Consider the following 27981-nt stretch of genomic DNA (forward strand, 5'->3'; position numbering starts at 1 on the left):
TTAACAGTGACTATCACAAATATTTGAATTCCATTGGTTGATTAACTATAGCAAATTTACATGCACTCAATGTTACTTCCTTGCGAAGAAACTAATAAACAAGATAGTCAAGATATTACTCATTTAAGAGATTTAGAATTATATTTATATTTATTTATTACTTAAAAAATGCATTGGTTTAGCTATCTCTCTTTTATCATGTAAAACGATGCCATCTAAAATCACGTTGTTAATCTAAACACATCCGTTGGGCGCGACCTTTCAAAAACTATTGATGTGCTCGCGCAATAATAAAACCATTTTTCATATAAGCAAAAAGAATAAAACGATTTTTGAAAAAAGCAAAAAGAATAATACCGTTTCTGAAAAACAAAAATGCACGTGCCCAAGAAAAATTCGCCTGCATGATTTTAAACAAAAATTCTGAGAAGCGGTTCTGGGTCGGCTATGATTTATTCATAGGAGAGAGGAGGTCGAAAAGGCATAATAATAAATGCTGTTTTGCTTGCTAGCTCTATATAATATTTAGTGTTTCTTACTTTGATTTTTTTCTGTTTTGTCTTGAAGAAGTTAGTCATGTCGTAGGAAGGTGGGAGTTCTTCTGAATCTTATATATATACAAACTGAGAGAAAAGCTATCTGTCAAAGAATTTAACCTTGTTAATTTTACAGTGGTGCTTGTAGGGTTGGAAATGCTATCACAATTTCTGTAATCCTTTTCGTTGTGTATCTTCTGTCGGATTTTCAAGACAGCCAGTTCCTCTTTTGCTATTCTCTAACAATTCGAGTATACAGGTTATTTTGATACATAATTTTATCGCTAATTTGGTATATTTCCACATTATTGGGTATAGTCTTTCCACAGTCCATAAAAAGTAGATATAAATCTTTTGGATAACAGCTTTATGAATTTTTACTTTATGATCTAACTTGATATTGGTTTTACTTTTTTGTGCATCTAGTAGAGATTATCATGATTTGCATGGCTCAGAAATTTAGGCTCCTGTTGCGGAGTTATTTTAGATTTCCATATTTGTTTTTCTTCTTTTTTGTGTAATTTCATCGTTAGATTTACTCTGATCTCGGTACTTTGTGCATTGGCCATTTGCATTGTTCGTTAAATCTGATTACCATAATACGAATTATAAGATGAAGGGAAGCAGGGATATTTTGTGAATTCGACCCTGTACCCTATTTGCAGAATTTGAACAGATGCATTCCTCGTCTCACACGTAAGTTTTCTATTATTAGAGTTACTTTACTTCTGTATCTACATCAGTTGAATATATTAAGCAAGAAATTTTTGTAAAACACGTAGGGTGCATTCTGTACACATTACTTGGGCTGCAAATATTTGTAGAGATTTGAAAAACGTGTAATGTAAGCTCGAGGGTTAACCCCATTGCCCATTCCATTATGTACATATCTTGCTATCTTTGTTTTCCAGATTGCTCCGTCTCTTCTTTGCTTTGCATGTTTGCAAGGGCAATAACACTCTATTCCTCGTCATCAAACGAATATGCTTTGGATTTTGTATTCCGATAGTTTGAGGGAACAAGGTTATTCAAATAATATTATCTTATTTAGTAGGTATTTTTATTAAGTGTGAATGCAATTTTGATATTATTGTTTGTGAAGAGTTCCTTAAACTCTCCCCATAACATTGCTTATTATTGTTTTTTGTTTCTATCTTGTCTTAGCATGATCTACGTGAGTTTTCCAAGTGCGTAACTATGTGGGTTTCTAATGACGAGAAATTTGGAGTTCCCATTGTAGATTTTTATTTGGTTATCAGGTAGGGATTGATTCTTCTAATCTCTTTTGTATTTCTTTCTTTTGCTTTATTTTACAGCTGGTACTTTTTGCATTGATCCTTTCCTTTTTGTTTATTAAAATTATTGTAGAGAGGTGTTCATTGGTTACAGAGCTGATTTAAAGCCTTTATCCATTTAATCAATTGTGCACATGTTTTCTTCTTCTCACATACTATCCTGCTGCTGTCACTACGCTCATGCATTACCATATATTGGAAAATTGTTGACAGGCATTTTTTCAGACACTTGGAGCATATCCTACACCATGTCATGCTTGCAGAGTTAATAGTCTCAAGTGTGGCCTTTTTACTCTCTCCCCGAACCCAATTTTTTTGACTCTAGTGTTATACATGCTTCAGACAATTAGCAAAGTTTTACTGGCTAGACAAAAGACATTCTAATTTCATTTTTTGAAAAAGCTCTTCAGCCTTGTCACCCTTTGTGTTTGGTGTCCTGTAATGATTGCATTCCACGATACTTTACCCCTTCCTTGCTTTTTCCTGAATAATGTTAGTCAATTTGTCTCCTGCATTGCTAACAATTGGTTCTAACATTTCATTTTTGTGTTGTCTCCTAGAATCATCTGCAAGATATTTAAGTTCACTGATGTTGGTGAATCTCAATGAGATTCAGATTATTTTTGAAGTGTCACAAGAAACAATAAATAGTCAATAGTCACTCAATATCAAAAATATTTTATTGACTTTGAAGTGTTTGTACCTTACGGTTGAAATGTTTGCTATGGCATTAATATTCATTTTATTTTATGGAATAAAACTGACATTGGTGCATAAATGCAATCAATTCCCTGTGTTGTTGGGTAATGTCTGTTAGGTATTGGCATACATGTCTTTCAATAAGAATGACATCATATGCTTTTCAAATTAATTTTTCTGATATGACGAGTTTATAAATCATGTTTAATGCTCTATATGATTATGTATCTGGTCCTCAGTCAGTAGTTCCCTAGAGAATCATCAAAATTGCTTTCCCAACCTTGCCACTGTGCTTTGAATTTATTCTTTACAACCTCTCTGTTTACTTTCTACAACATCTGTTTCATTCAAATTTAATTGATTGCTTGCTGAAGTCAAAGCAGTGATCCACATTATGTAAGAACCCCTGCTAATTTTGATCTGTATTCTTCAAGTTTGGATATTTGACATTTTGTCAAACACTTGGCACGCAACTCACTGTTATCTGATTACAGATTATGTTTTTTTGGGTTTATAACTATTGCCAATTCAGATGGAAATGCATCGAAAATGAATATAATGTTGTCCACAATCAACAACCTTCATTTTTCATGGATACATTGTTGTCCTCACATAATTTTAAGAGAGAACGTAAACATAATAAAATAATTATAACATATTTGCAGATTATAAATCAATAACGAGAGTATCTGACATTGTTTGCTGAATCAAATTCACGATAGTGCTGTTAAATATTTCAGTCCTTCAAGTCTCATGGAGTATGCCAAAAAGATGTTGATAAACATGCCCTAGCTGGATGAACCTGTCCTTCCAAACAAGAAAGATGTATTACAATCAAATGACATCTAATAAACTCCAGAATTACCTCCTAATGGCAGTGCTAGGATTTTCTGAAGTGAGATATGCAAGGCTATCCCAAAAAGGGATGAAACACTGATCCAAATGTAGGACTCCTCCAAAGGTCTACTTTAAAAATCAGAATGTCAACCAACCCCTAGCAGCCATCATATGCACTAAAACCCTCCTTTGATTAAGTTGCTTCCTTCCTGTGCAAATGGTGCCAAGCTTAGGGTTTGAAAGCCTAAGTCTTCAGGTCACAATGCCACCAAAGAATTGTTGGAAATGTAAGAGGAGTAACTGAGAGGGGAGGGCTGAATCAGTTACGACAAAAACAAATCCAAGTCCCTTAGATGTCAACAATAAACTTCACTGCTTGGTTAGAACTAGATATTCTCTGTAATTTGGTTAACAAAGTAGTCGTAAGATATTATCTTTATCAACCTTTAATAACTTAGTTGCAGAAACATAAACCATAAAACAAATATCATGAACACAAGGAACATCGAGATTTAATGTGGAAACCCAATTTGGGAAAACCCACCAATGCAACTAGTTACAATTTTTCACTCTTTTGAAATGAGCTCTGTTAGGAGCCAACCTTGTTAAAGGTTACAAAACACACTATTAGGTTTGACCCTGTTAGAGGATTTGAATCACCTTATTAGGAGTGGCCTTGTTAGAGGTCTTTAGATACTTCAATAAGGAAATGCTACCTTGTTAGAGGATTTGCAAAATGACTATTAAGTCAAGTCCGTTAAGAGATTTATTCATTGTTACAGTTGTTAGAGAGTAACAATGATTGACCTGATTATTGATGACCTGATTATTGAAGCAATTGACTTTGCAGATTCAGGTCACTGTTCTAGTTTATCCTCGTGATCATCCCTAATTAGAATATTCTTTGCAGCTCCTTGGATGTTCTATCTTTAATCAGATATCAGAGCCAAGGTAGATCAGACCCGAGGCTTTCAGATTTGTGCAAAATTTAAAAATCATATATATATAGATCTATATAACATAACATTTCTCCAAATGTTCAACGCTATTAGATTTGAAGATAGACTTGATGGAGGAAGTAATTTTGTCTCTTGGAAATTCAGGATCATGATGGTACTTAAAGAAAATAGAGTACAATCGTTTGTAATTGAAAAACCTATAGAATTACAAAGCGATCAAGAAAAATCTGCTTGGAATGATGGCAATGATAAGGCTTTGAAGATAATAGTGGATGTAGTTAGAGATCACATTGTACCTATTCTAATGAAATATGATACTGCTTACAAAATGTTTAAATCACTTGAGAGCACTAGCAAAACCCTAGCATAAAAAAGACAAATGAATCACATAAGCATGAAGAAGGGAGAATCCATCAATGCCTACTTTATGAGACTTTCAACCCTAAGAGATCAACTCTCTAGTCTCAAATATATAATTGAAGGTAAGTAGTTAACCCTAATAGCACTAGATGATTTACCTAGCACCTGGGAAACCTTTGTACAAGGGATCAGTGCCAGATCTAAATTTCCAAAGTTTGACTGTCTTGGAGCAGATTGTCCTAAGGAGGAATCTAGACAAGCCAAGAAAGGGTTCAATCGCAAGAGTATTGATGAAGACCTTCAAGTTCTTAATACCAACTTTCACAAGAAAGGTAAGAAGAAACAATTTAAGAAGAGGAAGGGTCATCAAGGCAAGAATAACTCCAAGAAGGATCTCTCTCATATTCAATGCTTTAGATGTGACAAATTTGGGCACTATGTTGCAAAATGCCTTGAAAGATTAAAACAACAAGCCACATATGCTTGGGTTGGAAAAATAAAGGGAGATGAAGACTTTGAGAAATATGTGTTATACTCAACACTTTCAAATCAGGTATTAAACAAAGCCAACTCATGGGTGATTGATAGCGGTTCATCTAGGCATATTACATGGATTAGGGAAGTATTAGACTCCATGATAGAGGAGATTGATGAAGAAGTAACAATTGGAGATGATTTTGCACATCCAGTTAGAGGAATTAGAACCTGCACCATCAAACTAAAGACAAAGATATCACTATAACTTACAAGAGTACTATATGTTCCAAGTATCAACAAGAACCTATTCTCTATTTCAACACAAGAGGATGATGGGTCTAGAGTAACCTTTATGCACAACAAAGTGTTGACTTGGCCTAAGAATTCATCTATTAAGAAAGCCAAAACCATTGGTCAAAGACAGGGCTACCTATATGAGCTGTACACAGAACACAACTAGTCCTAATCCATGAAGTTGCAGATGCGAATGAAGTTTGGCATAGAAGACTAGGACACTTGAATTTCAGAGCCTTATCATCTATGGGAAATCTTGTCACGGGTTTACCCAAGTTGAAACAATATCATTCAGGTGCTTGTAATGGATGTGCCCTAGGTAAAAATATTAAGGGATCCTTTCAAAATAGTACTAGGAAAACAAGTAATGTTTTAGAAGTAGTACACTCTGATGTATGTGGACCCATGTTTGTACCCTCTTTTGGGAGTTTTTTTGTACTATGTAATATTTGTAGATGACTACTCTAGAAAGACCTAGATCTACTTCCTAAACTGTGAGGAATCAGAAGAAATCCTTAATAGGTTCAAAGAATTCAAATCTCTAATTGAAAACTCATTAGGAAATAAAGTGAAAACACTAAGAACTAACAATGCGGGGGAATACACTTTAGATTTGTTTAAAGATTTTTGTAAAAATGTTGGGATTAAGAGGGAGTTTACTGTACCCTATAATCCTCAACAAAATCTAGTAGCTGAGAGGAAAATAGGACAATTGTAGAAGCTACCAAAGCTATGCTCCTTGATCAGAACTTAGATACACATCTTTGGGCAGAAGCCATCAACACTGTAATATATGTACAAAATATATGTCCTCACTCCCACCTTGAAGACAAAACTCCTGAGGAAGTCTTCACTAAAGCAAAGCCAAATATCAACCATCTTAGGATATTTGGATGCCTTGTTTATATTCATATCCCCAAAGAGAAAAGGACAAAACTAGAACCTTCTGGGACAGGGGTATCTTTGTTGGGTCTAGTGAAACCTCCAAAGCTTACATAATTTATATACTTGGTCAAAGGAATATTGAACTCAGTAGGGATGTAACTTTTGAAGAAGACTTAGCTTTAAAAAGAGCCCAGAGTTCCATAGAACCTAAAATCCTTATTCCCATTCCCAGTATAGATATAGAACCTACTCTTGAGTTTTAGATGGAGAATCTTGAAGAAGATGAAGGTGAAAATCAAAACCTACCTAGAGAAAATCTTACGAAAAGACCTCTATGGGCCACCAAAATTGTAGAAGTTTAGTAGTATGTCGCTCCTTCAGGAAACTTCAGAGAAAGCAAAAGACCTAACAAATTCTCAAGCTATGTTGCACTCATGAATGATCTTTCTAAAGCTGAACCTACTAATGTATCAGAGGCACTCAAAATCAAGTATGGAAGGATGCCATGTTTGAGGAGTACTAGTCCATAGTGAAAAATGTTGTTTGGGAAATTGTTAAAAGGCCAATTGGATTATTATAAAATAAAAGTATTTGGTTTCGATTTGTTGAGACATGAGTCTTGATAATATACTTGGCCTTTCATACATGGATTCAAATTGTAATAGGTTATGTTAGGTTTGATATTAGTGTTGATTGATAATTCATAGTATATTTTTTGTTGTTTTGTGGGTATTTGGTTATCTTCGAGCTGTTTAATGTAAACCCAAATTATAAGGGTTTTTTGTGCTCTTGAGATTGTCCATGAATATTCTATCGATTGTATCAATCTCATTTCTCCTTTGTATTAGGTAACAACTGAAGGGTTTCTTGCTGTGTTCTTCCTTTCACGAGCCTTTGAACCAGCTTTTAGTAATATATATATATATATACATATATATATATATATATATATATATATATATATATATATATATATATATATATATATATATATATATATATACATATATACATATATATATATATATATACATATATATATATACATATATATATATATATATATATATATATATAGTGGCTTGCCACTTTCACCAAAAAAAAAGAAAAAAAAAGGCCAATTGGAAAATCTGGTGTTTCTTCCAAGTGGCTCTTCAAGATCAAACATGTTGCAGATGGTTGCATTGAGAAACAAAAGGCAAGATTTGTAGCTAGAGGGTTCTCACAAAAGGAAGGTATTGATTATGAAGAAACCTTCGCACTTGTAGCTAGATACACCTCAGTAAGAATAACCTTAGCCATTGCAGCAACAAAGGGGCGGAAAGTGCATCAGATGGATGTAAAGACGACATTCCTAAATGGAAAAATTGTAGAAGTATATCTAGAATAACCTGAAGGGTTTGAGACGGCACAACAATCAGACAAGTATTTCAAGAAATATTAAAGTTCAAAGTGACTTAATAGATTTATTTAAATATTTTAATGTTATAAAGTTATAAAAAGACGAAATAGTCTTTTATCCCACATTGCTAAGTTGTTTGAGCCTCTCCTCATTTCAAAGTTATAAAGGAAAGCATTTGCATTGGGATTGTTACAACGAATATATGATATTTTCATAGATCCTAAGGTTGCTTCAATGTGACTGGATATTTCCTAAGGACGAAACCCGTTGAGGAAAAGAGTGAAACGAGATGCAAACCTAGCATCTCACATTGCACCTCTGATTTGAGATTCCAAATTGATGCATTGAAGGCTTATGAGAAGTGGAAGTTCAGCGACATAAATATAGGTGATTGAAGATATTTCTAGGTAACTAGCATGTACAGGTCAGTAATTGGTATTTTGGAGGTTTATAAGAGATTGAAGCTTGGACGACAGACAAGTGTGCAGTCATCCCATAGCCGTAGCCGAGGAAGGAGAGGTTAATGTGGGTTGTGAAACCTACAGTTTAGATTTACTAGAAGTTGGGTCAACTACAACCAGGCACATTACAGTTCAACAATCATATACCATAGCCCATAGGGAGTATAATAGTCAGCAAGGTTATCAGATAGTAGATTGAACACGAGAGTTGCCTTCATCACAGTGAGATCATAGGCCTAGGCGTCACACTAAGTTTGAATTTAGTAGATAGGATGAATGTAGAGTGTTTGGGTGTTGGCAATTCCGGAGTTGAGATCATTGGAGGCATGTTGTAAACAATAGTACAGATTTCCAGCTATATGCGATTTGACCAGGTTCCAATTATTACTCATTGTGTTTGAAAGCTTGTGTTAGTAATATAAACATAAGTAGTACGTTGGAAATTCTTTCAGTATTCCTCTATGATTCAAGATTGTTAGAATATTGTATAATGTTTGCTATAGTGGAGAATAATAATATTTTTAGAACTATTATTTCTTGAGTTTTCATATTGTTTGCACATTCCTTTGGTCTCGTTACTATATTCCCACGAGTCGGATTTCTTACAGTAGTATCCAAGCGTAAGACACGGGTTACATTCCAACTGTTTAACAAAATACTTCTAGCCCAAACTTGATTTCCTTGATCAGAACAAGTAGGGATTATTAAAGTGGTATCAGAGCTGGTCTTCCTGCCAGCCTGTGGATTTATAACAAAGGAAAATGTTTATAAGTATTTATTAGAAACAGTTTAAGTTGAGAGATGGAGATTGTGGAGTGAATTTGTAAGGAGTGTTTATGCAAGTAGAAGTTTGTTTGTGAATGCAATAGTGCTATGAAATGGAGTACTGTTCAGTAGTAGGTACAGGAAAGAGGAAGTGAAACACATAAAAGACACTTGAATGATTCGTAATGAGAATGAACAAGGACCGGAAGTGAGGGAAACTTTGAGGGCTATTAGAGATGGGCAGAACAATATAGCCACTACACTTCAGTAGCTTATAGGTGCTATAGAGCAGTTAGCTCCGCCTCACAGGGCAGCCCTGAGTCATCACAGTGGAGGTTGTAGTGTGGTAGGATCACCCTAAACTGCTAGGGCCCCCACACGGAAGATTGACAGGCCGTTGATGCCCGTTTTTAATGCAGAGGAAGAGGTAGCACCGCCTGCAGCACCAAACTTACTACTAGATAACGTTATGGCAATGTATGATGAATGAGATTTATTCCCTGATCTGGTTAAGCAAAATTTGTCCTTTGTTCAGTACTTAAATAAAAAAATGGAGAGCTTGTTAGATCCAGAGTCAGTTGAGAGGACAATGTGGTATACGGTTCCTGCCTTTAGAAGGCCGACATTGAGATTGCAAGGAAGGAAACTTGAGTTTTCCCCAACAGTTGTCTATGATGCAGATGTACCTGTACTTAGTACAACACCTGTTAGTCCTATCTGCTGTGTTGATGATGAACCCAGTTCATAGAGATTAGTAAATGTGTCAGTACCCTTGGTGGATAGCGACACTAAGCTTCAACATGTTGAGGCCCCTATAGTTGTTCCAATTAGTGCAGAGACAGTTGATGCAGTTGTTATTACTGATACTTCAGGCTTTCTTGAGGAGGGAATTATTATTGGAGATTTGTATGGAAGTTGTCATAGTGTTGCTCCAATGCAGGAGGTAGTTGCTTCCTCAGGTGGGACCGCTGCATGTATGGAGTCACCTAGTTGGGATGCCAGTGATTTGGGTGTTATAGCGGAGTCAATATATGTGGGTTCATGCTCTAGCGTTATTGATTCACAGCCTGGAATAGAGTCCTGTGTGCAGAGTCAGGTGACGACAATTGAGACTATATTAGGTGATGGGGATGCAAACAGTGTGGACACCTTTGGTGATTGTTGGATGATGCTATGACTTGCACTGGGTATGATACCCCCTGTCAGATATTGGATGATGACTCTCATGAGATTTTGGATGAGTCCCGAGATCAATGTTTATAGGATCTTACTATTGAGGTGGAAGCTGAGACATGTGAGAAGATTGAGATTGCGTCTTTTTCTTTGGAGGAGTTGTTTGAGGTACATAGTAGTTGTATCTCGGATGAAGAGTTGTGCAAGGACGATAGCACATGTATGAGTGATCTTGTGGTGCACAATTCTGATTCAGTTTCTTATCATGGTGTAGTCAACATTGTCACATTTTTAGAGAGATCAGCTATGGATTACGGGGGAACAGATTGATGCTTCCACATATAATTTCTATTGTACTGAGTCAATCATGGAGTATTTGCTTGAGAGCTCGGATTTGTGGGATATTTCATACAGTATATCTGAGGGTGCTCTCATTCGGGGCTCTCATGCTATTCGGTGATTGGTGAAGAAGATTGTAGAGACCTTGGCTACAATACTTCCCAATAAGGATTTTGTGGTTGGGTTTGCTAAAAGGGTTGCCCAGGATCTTGCGCGACCAATAGTTCATAGTCAGAGATTGGAGCTATCTTCTGATTTCTAGTTTGATGACGATGAGCCCTTGACAGAGATTGGGAGTTTTTATCGGCATGACATTGTGAGGAGTGCTCATCACTTTTCTTTTGACCCATAGGTGGAGGACTTGGTTTTCAGTGTTAAGGATGGTGATAGAAGGTTTGGTATTCATTACACCCACAGAGGGCGTACTTCTCCACTAATGGAGGGAGATTTTGAGATACGGAGTATTGTGAAACAGTTGGATATGCTAGTGAATGAGATAAATCAAAATTACAAACAAATGACCCAATTGATTTCAAAGCCGAGATTTGAGCAGAGAGTGATATCACTTTTTCTAAGAGTAGAAGGTGAAAATACAATTGTGGCTTCAGATTTGCGAGACATTTCTTATGAGACACTGCATGTGTTGGGCACAATTGAGGTGGAATGTGATGAAGATTTATGTCAGGTTAAGTTAGATGATGTAGTTGTTGGCATGAGTTTCCCAGATCATGTATTTGATGGCGATGCAATGTAGTGGGAGTAGGAGCATGTGAGGATACTATTCTATCAGCAACCTCTTCTGTGTTGGTTGAGCCATCCAAGGAGGAGTTTAGCAGTATGCAAGCGGTGGTATATGTGTGCTCTGATGGTAATACACTTGTTATTGTTGATGAGGTGAGCAATGTAGTGATAGAGTCATGTCATACTATTGATCAACAAAGTGTTGATGTTCACTTCATGAATAGTCCTATGTTTGACATGGATGCAACATTGCCTTATGATAAATCTGTTGTTTGAGGTTGATGTTGATCACTCACCTGAGTGGAGTTGGGTTCAGTTTTCACCATTTGTAAAGATTTAGTTTTGTGTTGCGGCAATTAGTGATGTTCCTGTGTCCACAGATTTTGACGTGGCAATAGCTATGGTTGATACAGTTGGCATGAGTGCCTATGGTTCTCCCATAGCTATGTCTCTTCAAGGGATTGTTGATCTAAATTCCAGTCCAGTTTATATTATATGGGTGAGAACCAAGATGAGGATATTTCTTGTGGGGAATTCTTCTGGTGATACTCTAACTCGTACATCATTAGAACAAGTTTTGAGTGCTATACTGCAGGTTATGTTGTTGGTTTTGATGATGTTAGTGGTATGCAATTGGTTCAATGTTAATAGGGGTGTCACATACTACTTTATTTGGGATCTAGGTGGAGGTTGGAGTTCACTGTTATTGCTAGATTGCTTGAGGCAAAGTAGTATCGGGAAGGGAGGATTGTAATGTCCTCATTGGGTTTCAGCACCAAAATTTTAGGGATTAGCCTAATATTGGATCCTCGTAGGCTAATGAGGATGGTTAGAGGGTCTTCTGAGGATTGATTCATCTCTAGCATTCAATGATTTATGGATTTGACCTTCGTTCGATGCCATTTGGAGTCCATTTGCCATACTATGTATAGTAAGTTAGGGGTAATAGAGATGGACCCTTTCTATTTTAAGAAAGTGTATTTGGTCACATGGAGAATTATGAGGAGAGATTCCTATTTCAGACGGGACGACAATCAAACAAGTATTTCAAGAAACATTAAAGTTCAAGTGACTTAAGTGATTTATTTAAATATTTTAATGTTATACAGTTAAAAAGTTACTTAAGTGACTAAAAGACGAAATAGTCTTTATCCCACATTGCTAAGTTGTTCGAGCCTCTCCTCATTTCAAAGTTATAAAGGCAAGCATTTGCATTGGGATTGTTACAACGAATATATGATATTTTCATAAATCCTAAGGTTTGTTAAATGTGACTGGATATTTCCTAAGGACGAAACCCCTTGAGGAAAAGAGTGAGACTAGACGCAAACCTAGCATCTCACATTGCACTTCAGAATCGAGATTCCAAATTGATGCATTGAAGGCTTATGAGAAGTGGAAGTTCAATGGCAGAAATACAGGTGATTGAAGATATTTCCAGGTAACTAGCACGTACAGATCAGTAATTGTTATTTTGGAGGTTTATAGGAGATTGAAGCTTGGACAATAGACAAGTGTGCAGTCATTCCATAGCCGTAGCCGAGGAAGGAGAGGTTAATGTGGGCTATGAGACCTACAGTCTGGACTTACTAGAAGTTTGGGTCACCTATAGCCAGGCGCATTACAGTTCAACAACCATATACCATAGCCCATAGGGAGTATAAGAGTCGGCAGGGTTATTTTATAGTAGATTGAACATGATAGCTGCACCTTCATCACAGTGAGATCACAGGCCTAGGTGTCACACTAAGTCTGAATTCAGTAGACAGGATGAACGTAGAGTGTTTGGGTGTTGGCAATTCCAGAGTTGAAATCATTGGAGGCATGCTGTAAACAACAGTACAGATTTCCTGCTATATGCGATTTGACTAGGTTCCAATTATTACTCATTTTGTTTGAAAGCTTGTGTTAGTAATATAAACATAAGTGGTATGTTGGAAATTCATTTAGTAGTTATTCCTCTATGATTTAAGATTGGTAGAATATTGTATAAGGTCTGCTATAGTGGAGAATAATATATTTTCAGAACTGTTATTTCTTGAGTTTTCATATTGTTTGCATAAACCTTTGGCCTTGTTACTATATTCCTGTGATTCGGATTTCTTACAGCAGTATCCAAGCTTAAGACATGGGATTACATTCCAACTGTTTGACAAAATACTTCTAGCCCAAACTTGATTTCCTTGATCAGGGATTATTATAGTTTCTCCTTGAAGTATGCGAGTGATGTTCATACTGAAGATGTCATTTAGCCTCCTATAACTCACCCCTCCATGTAATTGCAACCCAGGATGAGAATCATAGATCTTGAATTGCCCTTTTCCATTCCCAACGTCGCCCTGACATATAAGGCGTGGATATTTTATGTTCCTTGCCAACAGGTAGACTATGCAAGAACTCATGTAGAACTGCATTGTTTTCCTTAGGTCTCTTAATTGTGCATTCATGTTTTCACTTATCATCTTGGCCCAATTTATTATTACTTCACCTGCGGATATCTCCCCAATGAAGTAGAACATCCAAGTATCGAAGAAGGCTCCTTGGGGTGATCCCATTACTCTGTTCAACATGAATACCATATCATTGTATTCATCCTTGAAATCTTCTCTTATCAACTTCTTCGGTAATTCGGAATGGTACTTCTTTGGCTCATTGACCCATTTCTTATTTATGATATCCTTGCAGGCATTTGGCCTTTCTTAAAGCCTCTTGGTCTCTTCCTTAGTCCTGATCCACATTGCAGAGTAATATGGGATTCCAAAAGTCTCTCTTATTGCCTCCTCGCCCAAGAATGCAAGTACCCTTCCTTGAGCCCTGATTTTCCTAGTGTTTGGATCATAGTTCTTTGCACATTTGATCACGAGCTCGCTGAACTGGATGGCTGGAGAAAATCTAGCTGCCTGGTAAAAGCCATTCTTCACTATATTCATTGCTATCTGTGAATTTAAGCAATAGCTGTGCCCATTCATTCACCTCCTTAACTTATTCAAATCAAGGTGCTCCATGTTCATGTCTATGACCTTTCCCCACTTGGATACTATTGAGGACTCCAGATAAAAGCCTTTGGATAGCCTCTTGACAAGCACTGTCCTTGCTGTGAATTCCTTAGGTTCTGCCATCCCTGTACAAAGCTTGAAGTTAGTAAGGGTTAAATAAATAAACAAAATCATAAATTTCAGACTTCACAATTCCTGAATTAGTCCATGGATTCAGTATGAACTTAATCCCCTCAAAGGTTGTAATTAAAATAGATGTCTTGATAAGAAAACTAATACAAAGTTTGGTCAATTCTTAGCCTCAAAATAATAACGAAATTAGTATTGCATCTAAATCTGATTTTCTGAGGACAAATTGGTTAAGTCCGAAGATTGGCTATGGATTTAGCCCAACAACTTGTTAAATGTATCAAACATCATGTTCATGAATTCACTAGAGAATGATCAACCCATTTATTATACATTGAAACCATGTTCACCATCAAAGCCAACCTTGAAATGTCTGAAGACATACTTGCAACTGCCTTTTTGTGAATGAATCCTTACACTAAACTTATCATTCTGATGCTTAATAGCCTCAGGAATGACAAGCAATGTCAAATTTATGAGTTGGAAGGGCTGGGATTTCATTCATTTTAAAGGGAATTGCCTATTTTGTTTATATCTGCAGACCTGGGTCTGCAACTCAAGGTTTTCAGACTACAAAGTGGCTCAAGATGAGCCTCAGAATGCCACCATAAAATCTGCAACAAGTTCAAATTGAATACACATCACAAAACAAACCCATGTTTAGGTACAAAAATACCGATTTTCACACCTGGTCTTCAGACATTTGCATGTAGCAGCCTTACCTTAAACCCCAAGTGTTTGCAAATGGTAGTTTTTGGTGTGGGGATTGATTTGTAAACAAGTTTGGAATGCTTTGGGGACTTAGTGACTTAATATTAATTTTTTGAAAATCTCCCCTGTTTGAGAATATTCAGATACTAGACCTGCAACATGCTTCTATCTTAGTCCCTTCATAGCTGCAAAATGGTGCTGAAAATGATGGGAGAGGTCTGCAATAACTTTGGATCAGGATGCAAACAAAAGAAAACCCAGATTTTTTTGAAAGAAAATTAGGTTTTCAGACCCATGTCCTTAGATTTTTTATTAGGCAGTCTTACTGCAGACTTTCACTGTCTAGAAATGGTTTGAAATGATGAGCAACGGGCAGGAGAAGACTCAGCAAACAATTTTGGACAGGTTGGGCATGCTTGTTTAATTAATTGGTCTGAAAACTAGAGTTTACACTCATAACCTATGGATTGGACATCCATAAGTGGCATCCAAATACCTCATTGAACTCATTTAATTGATTAACTAGGGATAAAGAGTTGCAAAGTATACGCTCTAAACCTTCTTAGTTGCCATTTCTAATCTATAAGAATGGAAATGCTGAACTAATGGAAATGAAAATAATGGACTTAAATACATAATTAAACAACTGATCTATTAAATGGAAATTGAAATACAAACATGACTCTACATCGTTTGCCTTTGTTGCACCCTAAACCAATAGTTCTGTTACCAATGGCTGTAAGAGCAACATAGTTCTATCTATTTTAAGAGCAATGAAAAACTACTACTAACTAGATTTACTCACCAAGAGGGCCCCCTTGGATGAGCAAATGAGTAAAAACTCAAGATAAAGTGCTAAAAAGTAAGAAAATCATTTTTATTGATACTGAACCATCAACAGTATGAGCTGAAAATAACAAACTATATATTGAACGTTGTCGTGAATTACAATCACTTCTGAACTAACTAGAAGTTCAAATCAACAACTTATTTATAACATCTAAGGAAAACCAACTTCCCTAAATCTAGGATCCTTCGACAACAAGGATTTAGCAACAACATTAATGAAATACATAGCGGAACACTTTTGTCCTGATTGAACAAGTCTTCATCAAATTTAGGGCACCATAACTCTGTATTTGCGCATGAGCGATTTATGGTGGCATTGACCCGATCTTGTGGTAAACCATTTGTATAGGGCTGCTGGAGGAATCTGTCATTACTTCCTTTGATCGTGCTTCTTCCAGTTCTTTTTGACTTGTTCTTGCAAGAGATTAGTGCAAATGCCAAATATCGAAACATATATTCATCTCAATAACTCATAGAAAGCATTAATTATACATGTAGACTAATCTTTAATCATGGCATATGGGTACAAGAACCCACCTCATAAAAGTTTTATGGAAGAAAGTAAGATGTCTACTAATAGACAAACATGATCTCATTTTTCACACATAAGTTCTAACCATAGCATTATATATATGAAACCATGTTATGTCTTCAAAAACCATAGCAGAGCATAGTAATTATAGGTTTATACAGAGTATATGATAAAAAGTCTTTGAGCTTAAAGGAAAAGACTCTTCCAAATAACCATAAAACCCATAAAATTATATACTATTATATGGCCCATCATTCCCCCCAACTTAAGGTCTTGCTAGTCTTCCAACAAGTATATGGTTTTTGACCTGAGCTCTCATTCTGAAATCTATTGCAATGCTTTGTCCTACTCTTTTGTCCTAGCTCCAATAGAATCCCATAGAGTCCCTCAACTGTTCCCAGATTTGTACTTCAACAGCCATATCACGTTCAGCTGCATCTTCATGGATACCTAAGAGTGGATGCATAAGGAGAGGAGGCTGAAATATGAGTGGAATCTAATAACTCTTTCTAGATCTTCCCGATAGTACATAACATGGAGCTTGTCTACTTGCCATAATAAAATTTTGAAGTGAATGTGGTTCTCATACTGGTAAATGATGGGGAAGTCTTATCCACCTCTGGATAATTGATCTTTCTGCTTCCTGCAGCTCCCTTGCCTATAATTCATCAAACTCTGCATGGACAACTTTTTTGAGAGACTTAATCTGTCTCTTCCCTGCTTTGTTGTCTGCTATCTTCAGCTAATCATAATAGTAAGTCCTTGGATCCCTTGCTTCACACGTAAGAAACAAAGGTGTTGTCATTTCCTCTTCCCGGTATGGCTTGGCTTGATTTTCCCTACTGATTTCATTTTGGACAAAGGACATAAATGCCCTTGGCTGAATGGCTCATACATACATCAAGGGATTCCAATCCCCATCATCTGGAACTACTAGATTATGCAAATATAACTCGAAAAAATGATTTTTAACTACTGTAGGAGAGTGTTGGAATGCATTATAGAATTCATGTGGTGTATTCAAAGATGTATTGAGACCCTGAACAATCCTTGTCAATTTAAAATTCAACATCTGCACTTGAAGGAACATAGTGTATACCTGCGGTGAAGGCCTACATTGAAGCAATTTAGGTATCAGCTTAGTGATTTGAGTGACCTTATCCTTGAGAATTGTGATCTCGTCCTCTTTGTCCAATATTCCCTCTGCTGATTATTAATAATTTGCTGAAGTTTCTATTTCTCTTCTAACCACATGGCCTTTTCCATCAAAACATGTTGGTATAAGCTCAATCCTGCTGCTAATGGTGTAGAGAGATCTGGAGGAGGCATTGGGCCTTATTATTAATATCAATCCATCTAAGTCCTGTAGTATCTTGTGGTTCATCCTTTTTAGGTTTATCTACTGGATTTCTAATTCCTAAGACTAGTGCTCTTTCAGTGTTATCATTTACTGGTTGTTGTGGAGGATTTTCCACCTCCATTTGTTGAGCAGCTTGTACCAAAGTATCCAACCCTTCATTAACCATCTGCTCCATAATTTGATCAACAATATTCACATTGAATGTAGGATAATCCTCATTAAGATCTTCAGGATTATCAGTTGTGGTTGTAGGACATTATTCTTGTTTCTTACGAGAAGCAAAACTAGTTGCATTATTCAAAACTCCTTGTTTATCTTCAAAAGATTCATGCACAACTTGGGGAGCCTTTCCTTTCCTTTTAAACACAAAATTATGTGGACCAGATTCATCATTACCACTCTCATCTTCAATATGAACAATATCTTCACTTACTTGAAACTGGCCTGAATCGTGTTGATGATTATGTGGAACATTTCCTGAACTCCCTTCCAACAAGGAAGGTTTTTAAATCAAATTCAAGAATTTATTTTCAACTTCAGGAACAACAGTATGAGCAAGATTATCAACAAGGGTGTCAATTAGGCTAGGGTTTCTAGCAATTCTTTCACTCCTCATAGGTGTTTCATACAGAGTTTTTGACACTTTCTTCCTCCTTGAAGACTCTCCTTTAGCAGATGCTGCAGGAGTTTCGTTTTGGACTTTCTTCCTCTTAATAGGAGGTGACATTAATATACTCTAGATCCCTTGATTCCTTTGGTTGTTCTATGTTTTCCCCTACTGGTTCCTGGACCACTTCTTTCCTAACTCTTTTTGCAAAAGACCTGGTTATAACACCGGTTTGAATTTGAGTAGTAGGGTTTTCATCTAAAACAAATTTATCCTTACCCTTCCCAGAGGCAAAAATAGATGGGGATTTCTCAACCTTCTTTTTAGACAGCCTAGGATTTTCAGAAGAACAAGAGGGTGAGGGCTTGAACTGTTCTACTATTTTCACAGTGCCTGTTGCTGTAACAACTCTTCTTCCTAGTCTTTGACCTGTAGGCCCTAGTAGCTTAGGTGCATATTCATTCATCAATAAGAAATCATCCTATGAAACAATAGAATTTTGTTTCAAAGCCCTTAAGCAATTTAATCAAACGGTGATTAGACATAAAGTTTGGCTTACCTTCCTGTACAAGAACTACTCTCTTTTTCAAAAGACTGAATAGAAAATTTAGGAGGTTCACTGACCTATTTTCATGACTAAGGCAATTGAGAAGCTTAAAATGTAAGTCGTACAACCATTGATGCCTACCCTCGCAAGTGATATATCACATGATGTAAAAGGCACATTGACCATAGGGTTCTTGCAAAGATATTCTTCTTGTGCTGTCCTTCCTATCAATTTCCAGCTGCCTATCTGTGTGTAAGATAAATTGGGCCCTAGCTGATCTCGAGTGCAAATCTTCTTTGAAAATTTCCCCTTCCCGTGGCAACCAAGAAATGTTATTGGCAAAAGTATAGCATAGTCGATGGGATTAGTTAGGTATTTGTAAGGTTGCATGACAATTGAGTCACCCCTTCGGGATATATATGTATATCGTCCTATTGAACTATGGATCATCATTATTGTACTAATGATTGTATACTCGGCTTATATGAATAAAGTACTATCTTGTTCTATGTCAATTTCATGGTTTTGAATGCAATAACTTTCTGTTTACCCTGTACGATAAACATTTGGCGCCATTGCTCGTCGAACTTGGTATCAAAGATGTGTTATGAAGATTGATGCCTAATTTACTAAGGATTGAAATAAAAGAAAAGAAAATGATGATTTACACACAACACATGAAGCATTACTTCGCACACAACAAGAAGAACAAAGGTATAGACTTCAACAACTTGTCGACGGGTACCGAGGGGGTGTCAGTGAAGGTGACCACAGTGCCATGGGACCATAGATGGACGGAGTGCATTCGCCTAACCATCTACGAGAGGACATGATAGAAGAGACAAGGGAAGAGTTTCAAAGACGGAGGTTGATCGAAGAATCAAGGGAGGAATTCTTGGAGTTGTATACGCGAAGGGTGAAGAATCCAAATAGAAGAGAAGGAATCGACACGGTTCGAGGTGCTGAAGGAGCACAAGCATGAGGTGAACTCTTTGTCCCCGACACACCAGACGAATGGATACAATTTGATAATCGAACAACTCGGTTGTTAGAAGAACTCATCACACCAACATAGAGTAATGCGGTTATGCAAAATGTTGGCTAAATATTTTGTAAGCCACTGTGACCACAACTTACAAAATGAGATTTTTAGGCAATGATATAGTGAGATAGATCTCTCCTTTCAGGAATTGGGGAGGTTCCCTTCTTACCGTAGGTGGCTACAACAAAGACTTAATTGGAATTAACAACAGGGTGGTTCACTGAATCAATTCATCTTTCTTCAAGAATGATCTTATATTACCAACTACTACTTGCAATTAAACAAAAGGAATTTATTGCTATGGTAATACCGGTGGCTTGAGTGTTGATGTAAGAACAACCTTAAGACAACAGTTATGTCTTGACTTGTGTAATTGATAGCAAGAGCTCAAAATCTCCTACAAACAACCTTCTCGAAATAAAAGAGCGAAGAACTAACAAAGCTCAAAGTCTTTGTTCAATTATCCAAATATGAAATAATATACTAAGAAGTTAAGCTCAAAGTCTGAAATTCTTAGCATTTGCAGCCACTATTTAACTAAATCAATCTCGTTTATGAAAGCTCAGAGTCTTTCAAAAACATCACCAAAATTCTCAAATGCTTTCAAAGAGAAAGTAATAAATATGAACGAATCAATGTAACATAAGAAACAAAGATCAATTCCAAGTATCTCAACACAATGTTTGGGAAAAACTTGCTTCTTTATTCACTTCATAAACTTGTAACAAGAAATACAAAGCCTTCTAGTTACGAGCTCAGCCTTCTCCTCTATAGCAAAAGATGATTATTTATAATGAACTCTCTCCTTTATATAGGAAAAATGAAGAGAGAAAGGTGGAGGAAAAAATGGAACAACCTTAAGCACCCATCCTTATCCTATCAACTACTTCAACTTTATTCAAAATCGCTTGCCTAATGCGATTGCGACTACACTACATGAGCTGGATATATAGGTACATGTTATCCTGTATTCACAATTTGGATGCTTTACATTTAGTCTTCCTACAACTATTCTACTAAAAGCATATGAAAATGTAATTTGGAGTTTTCACATGGTATCAACCAACTCTCCAAATTTACATAGGGACTCTCGTATAATTGTAGCATCCGGTTCACTAATGTGTTGCAAAATCATGATGACTTTTCAGAGTGTGCTTACTGCCCTAGATGTTTCCTTGCTTGAATCCTCCACTTGATTATGCAAATTCTTTAGTGAAAACTTCCAATTTGCAAACTTGTCAAGCACATGGATGTTGAAATCATCCAACTCAAGTTGTAAGCTAATGGCTTCTACAAGCTCGGTGAGAACTTCTTGTTGATTTCTTACTTTGTTGTCCTCATCAATTGCTTCACATGGAAATTGTTGTAAAGCTCCTTTAATCTTATCTTCTTGAGTAGACATTATGAGTGTCGCTGCCTTTGCGAAAACTTGTTTTCCATCACATGCATGAAGTCATGATACATTTCAACAAATTTAATAACATTATACTCACACAAAAAGTCCAAATCAACTTCCATCATGCTGTTCCAAGTACCAAAATCTCCGTCTATCAACTCAAATTGATGATAAGCGATTTCAACATATCATTGAGTTTAGCAGTGATTTCAACATGTCATTGAGTTTAGCAGAGATTTAACCTTCTTTCTTCAACTCTCAATACACTTTGAGAAACATTCAAATTCCCTCTTTTTCAATATTGCTGCCCCACTCATCAACAGTATGTGCCTTTTGCTTCTCCCTCTCTATGCAGTCAACTGAAACAGGTTCATTGGCAATAGAAGACCTCTTCATCTCTTCAATGATCCTCAACAAACAAGCATTCTCTTTTTTGAGTTTTGCTTTCTTTTCCCACAATTCATCATTCTTTCAAGAAATAAAGTTTACCGCCTAATGTGCATCTTGTTGATAATTTAGCGTTGTTTGTTTACCAAATTCTACCCTAGTAATTCTGTAATCAGCAGGTTACATATCTTTGGTAGATTTCTTCACAAGCGGTTCAACTACTTCAACATACTTAATATGATTATCATCAACTACCACTCAAGAAACCATTTTAGCCTTCTTGTTCTTTGGAACCCTTGGTTTGCTTATTTGTTTGTCATCTTCTTCAAGAGGAATTTTTTATTTTTATTTTTTGTGTAACAACACTCAACCACGAAGGGAGACTAAAGGAAGATGCACTAATTGAAGTAGTAGTTACCATAGTAGGATCAGTTTGCATTACAGTAGTAACTATAGCTGGTGTCTTAGTTTGAATGGCCACAGGAGGAGTGCTATGTGTGACCTCAGTCATAAATTGTTCAAACTGAGGTGAAGTTACATCCAACAATGCTATGGACAGAATAGTGATAGAAGGAATAGACAGAATATGGATCAAATCCATTTTCAAAATCATGCTGATCTCCTTGTGCCTCTAATGCGGGAGCGACCGATGATATAGACAAAGATGGTGTAATAGTCACAAAATCCTCAAAGGATGAATGCTTAACAGAGAATACACCCATAGCGATGCCTAAAGGTGAATCATGACATTCATCTGATATTGGAGCTGAATCTGAAAGACAAGTTGTAGCAAGAACTTCCAAAGGGTATGAAGCAAAAGGGGATGATTCCTTTGATTTCCTCACTTGGTCATCATTTGAGTCAACTTGAATTGATTGAGATCCAATCTCTTTCACTTCAAGTACTCTCGAATCTTTTTCGCCTTTGATAGACAGCTTAGGAAAACTTTGAATAGGGGTTTCAAATTCAGATGAGGATGTACCATCTTTTCCTTTATCCTTTATCTTTGATCTCAAATCAATTGGACCGACAGGATCAAAATCTTTGCCAAGTTTTATCATTATGCATTTACGACCTCTTCTCTTCATCCATGTGTTGGTATTAGTGAGAATAGACTGAAACCTATCCCAAATGGATGTATTTTCTTTCTATGACCATGTAGGAGGAAGAATGGGGAACTTCTCCACATCATGCTGAAAATATTCAGGATCCAGAATTTGATCATCATCTTCAAAACTAGGGGGAATTGGTGCCAAATGGAAATGTACAATTTGCTTCGTAGTTAATCGGGTAAAATTCATACGCTGTATTTTTACCTCAATACGTACATCAATCCATAGATCTAAATGATGTATGTGCAAGAACTGCTTCCTCATCTTGTCATGCAATCCCCTCCAATCAAAACAACTTCTGGCTGCAATCTTTTTCAGTATGATCCTCTAAAGTTCAAACTCCATGTTATTGGCCTTAGGAATAGTGTCAATTGAATATCCTCCACTCTTTAATGGGTTTCGAGATAAAATTCCCACTCCGAGCCAGTGCAAACTAGATTGATAAGCCTGGACTTGCATAAGTTGTCTCGCTAACTCCATCACTATAATTCTGTTAATAGGATACCTTGGTAATGTGCATGGTTCTCCTTTGAAACAACCAACTTGCAAATATGTAAAGTTGGGAAATTGTAAAAACATGTAACCATACTTATTAACCTTGTTCTATGCCTCATCATATATTGATTTGTTAGGGAGCTCTTTATCAAACATGCACATAAAATGCCCAAAGAAGGCATCGTGAACTCTTCTGAAGTGTATCCGACTTTGTTTCAAAGCCATCTATTCATTAAATTCCCACACATGAACTATAGACTTGTCATGCTTAGTTGATAACCTAGAGAAGGTACCGAGAGCAACAATAATGTATACCATGTAGGAGTTCATGTTGAACACACTAGTTGAAAGAACATTTACCAATTGTTCACTGTTGTCGGTAAAATCTATATTGTAGCTGATGGGTAGAATTGTATCCAAAAAGGCGCGTGATGGTTGAGTCACCCCTTTGGGAAAGTATATGTACACTGTTCGGAAGGGACTTTGGATCATCATTGTCATCATCATAATCATATTGTAAGCATTGGAGTGCATATTGCGTATATGAATAAAGTATTTGTCTCGTGTTGTATCTTACTATACTATATGCAATAAGTACAATCTATGGTAAACATTTGGCGCTATTGCCAGTTGAACTTGGAATTAAGGAAGTGGTATGAAGATTAATGCCGAATTCGCTTAACAAGGATAGGAATAAGATAAAAGATAAGGATGACATACGCACAGCATAGGAGGTTTTAATTTTAGCACAACAGGTGGAGCGCAGCTAGAAGCTTCAATAGATTACCAATGGACACCGAGGGAGTGAAGGAGCATAGATGGAGGGAGTGCATTCACATAGCAGACTAACGAGTGCCAAGGAATTGCTAGAAGAGACTCGACAGCGATTGAATTTGGTGGAAGAGACAAGGGAGGAGTTCCTTAACTTGTATACGCTGAGAGTAGAGAATTCGAATGGAAGGGAAGTAACTCGCACGGCTTGAAGTGCCGAAGGAGCACGAGCATGGAGTGAACTCTTCGTTCCCAATACACCCGACGAACGAATACAGGCAGAGAATCAAACTTCGCTTGAGGAAGATCTTTTCTCACCAGGTAACACGGTTGTTGAAAGTAGGGTGGTTGTCCGAAGTAGCACGGTTGTGTAGAACAATGCCGGTGCACAGAACAATGTGGGTACTCAGAACAACGTAGGTGTGCAACGAGCACCACCACTTCAGAAGAAAGTAGTAATGACAGGACCAAAGCAAAAATTGTTGAAGTTCAATGGTGACGGGATGATAGATCCGATCAGACACTACAAGACATGTGAAACAATATGGATGGCAAACGGTGTAACAGACAAGGATGACTGGGTCTGATAGTTTCCAGCGACCCTATAGGGTGTAGCAATTGATTGGTTCGCGGATGTCGATCCTTAGAAATTAACTACATGGGCAGACGTTAGGAAGGAGTTCATAGCAGAGTTCTGACTGTTAAGGGACGATAATGAAATTGTAGCAGAAATATATAGTAAAAAGTAGGGAAATAATGAAACGATTTGTGTATATGTAAGAAGGCTGAAAGAGTTGGTGGGGAAGATGGAGAGCCCACCAGTTGACGGATTAAAGAAACGATGGTTTGTTGAAGGGCTAAGACCAACACTAAAGAAGAAAATGAAGATTTTACCTCCAGCATTGTACACATATGCGTATAATCGGGTGATAGATTTGGAGAGTGACTAAAAAAAGGCAAGAAGAAGCACAAATTGTTGGACTTAGACGATTCATCTTCCGAAAGTAGCAGCAGCGACGAAGAATCAAGTAAGAAAGTTCGTGTGTTGCAGAAGGCTATGCTACGAATGATGAAGGAATTAAAAAATCTAAAAAAGAATCCTGACTCGGTGAAGGGGGAATTGTGGTGTACGGAAAGCACAAATTGTCGGACTCAAACGATTCATTTTTCGAAAGTAGCAGCAGTGACGAAGAATCAAGTAAGAAAGTTTGTGTGTTGCAGAAGGATATGCTACAAATGATGAAGGAATTTAAAAATCTGAAAAAGAATCCTGACTTGGTGAAGGGGGAATTGTGGTGTATGGACTATAAGGAGGGCCACACAAAGGGCTCTTGCCCAAAAAAACAATTTTGCGATATTTGCTAGATTGTGGGACATTCCACAAAGGAATGCCTGTTCAATATGAAGACGAAGGGACACTAGCAAGTATTGTTGACGTAGGAAGTGTCTATTGCAGGAGCAGGAACAAACACAAACAATGACCCAACCTTAGGAGGGTATCAGAACAATAACCTGTGCAGACAAGGTGGCAATGATAACAATAACAACAATGGAGGCTGAAGTCGGATAAAGTATGACTCGAGTGGATGGCCAATGATACAATGCTATGAGTGCAACCTCTGGGGGCACTTCGCCAGAGATTGTACCACGAAGGAAGCACCACAATTGTTATGCAAAATGGTGTGGTTCGGGAGACCACAAGGATTCAAAATGCCCTAAGCAAGGGGTGAACTTGTTAAGCATCGAAGCATGTGATGAGAAGACACCAGCCATCACTCACGGATAGGCAAAGAAGGCAAAGTACCCTGATGCTAAGGAAGAAAAGAAGAGGTTGCAACAAGCGCAAACGGAGTTGGAAAAACAAATGGAAACGGAAAAGTTATAAACAAAAGACACTACAGACACCTCGAAGAGGAACTTGGTAGAACAAAATATGATAAGGTAGGTAATGCAAATAAAAGTTCCTATAAAATTAAATGACCTTATAATGCCTCAGTTGCGGACGAAAAAACAAAACATGACACCACTTCTGAAAGCAACGGAGGGAACATGAAAGGATGGCAGTGAAACGACTGCAACTAACCCAATGCTACTGGCACTCGTGACGGGAAGACATCCGACAGTATTAGAGATGGGTATCTTGGGAACCGTACTTACGGACACAATTGTGGACAGAGGGTCAAGCGTAAACATGTTATGGGAGGATATATGGAAAAAGTTGGGACCTACATTATGGCCACCTACATTTTAATGACTCACTGCAGATCAACACAGAATCAAGCCATTGGGAACCCTGATGGCATAGCCTATAACTGTTGGCACACAATCATTCCTATTGGATTTTGTGGTCATTCCGTTAAAAAGAAAAGGGTATGACGCCATCCTTGGATGGGGTTGGCTGGTACAGGCGAAGGTGAAACATGATTGTAAATGAAATAGCCTGTCCATGGAATGTGAAGGTCGAAGATTTGTAATTGACTTGCACACATAGATGATAGGTGAGGAGGTAGTGTCGTTGGATTTCGTAGGCAAAGGTGGAGGGGACGACGAAAGGAAGTAGAGAATGGAACCTGATGAAGAGGGAGTATTGAGATTGGAAGGAGGGTCTAACGATGATGACCTGGACTCACTGAACGACCTACTCCATTGGCAGATGGAGGACTATGAGCTCTTTTCGAGTTGTAATATGTTAAGGGTCAACAAAGGTAAGATAGGAGGGGAAAATGAATGTTCGAAGGAATATAGAGAAGTGAAAGAAGGCAACGGGGTTATGGCTGAAGCTGAAGGAAAGAACATATCATATGGCCAATACAAGAGGAAGAACATACCATACGAACCTAGAAAAAGGAAAGATTCCACTGTATAGTACACGATGAACGGACTGCGCAAAAAGAAAAAGTTACAATGCACCATGGATTTAGTAGAAAGGTACCGGTGGCAAGGAAAACACATTGTACGGTCTGCATAGGAAACAAAGAGGAAGGGCTTAATAAAAACTGTAGCAGTACGGTGTGAAGGTTCTAGAATCAAGAATACAGTTATTGACGGCAAGTAGTGGTAGCCAATGGAATTCATGGTACCAAGTTCGAGGATTGCGATTGAAAACAAGCCAGGAGATATGGAAAGCCTAAGGGAAAGATTGTATAATTTAAATAAACTTGATGAGTGACGACTGCAAGCACCATGAGCCACAAAGGTTACATAGAATAGGTGTAAGGCACAGCATGACAAGCACTTGAAGTTGAACAGATTTCAACCAGGCCAGTTAGTTTTGAAGTATAATGGGCAGAATGAAATCAAACCAAGAAAATTTAAAGTTAAATGGGTCAGACCATACAAGATACGTGAAGTTGGCAATAATGGAGCAATCAAATTATGGACGTTTGACAGGAAGGAAGTAGCTGATGCAGTGAATGGGTCAAAGCTAAAAAGTCTATCATGAGAAAAATAACATGCCTCAGCGGACGAACACTTCAGAAACAATATTAAAGGGAATAAAAAGTAGTAATGTATATATGTAAGATAAGTAGATGTAAATAATGTATAAAGTTAAACATTAGTAAATATAAAAGAAAATTATAATATAAAATAAGCTAAAGGCTATATAAGGTACCGTACGACCATGGAAGACTAGAGATAACCATATAGTACAGTTGCAATAGATCATATGCATGAGTGCAGAGGAGATTGAGCCACTGTATGGACACCAAGGAGAAAGACGACAATAGGGAGATATAGCAAACTATACTGTACGACTGTATGATATGAAGGAAGCATGACCAACAAAAGATGCATAACACTGTATGGTCTGAGTGTTTTGAACG

General features: G+C 37.2%; 1 long non-coding RNA gene across 1 annotated transcript in view; it reads left to right on the forward strand.

Annotated features, from left to right (window-relative positions):
* Nucleotides 1-351: 351 nt before the first annotated feature.
* The window catches only part of LOC149546783 (uncharacterized), a 74621-nt gene continuing 46991 nt past the window's right edge, over nt 352-27981 (forward strand). Inside the window, exons 1-4 of the long non-coding RNA XR_016354371.1 lie at nt 352-795; nt 1150-1232; nt 1448-1559; nt 1701-1795. This is a non-coding gene — a long non-coding RNA (uncharacterized LOC149546783). The remainder of the gene's footprint in view (nt 796-1149; nt 1233-1447; nt 1560-1700; nt 1796-27981) is intronic.

This window comes from Cupressus sempervirens, chromosome 7 (assembly GCF_028749045.1).
Source record: "Cupressus sempervirens isolate cs-2001-9-10 chromosome 7, ASM2874904v1, whole genome shotgun sequence".
Taxonomy (NCBI): Eukaryota; Viridiplantae; Streptophyta; class Pinopsida; order Cupressales; family Cupressaceae; genus Cupressus; species Cupressus sempervirens.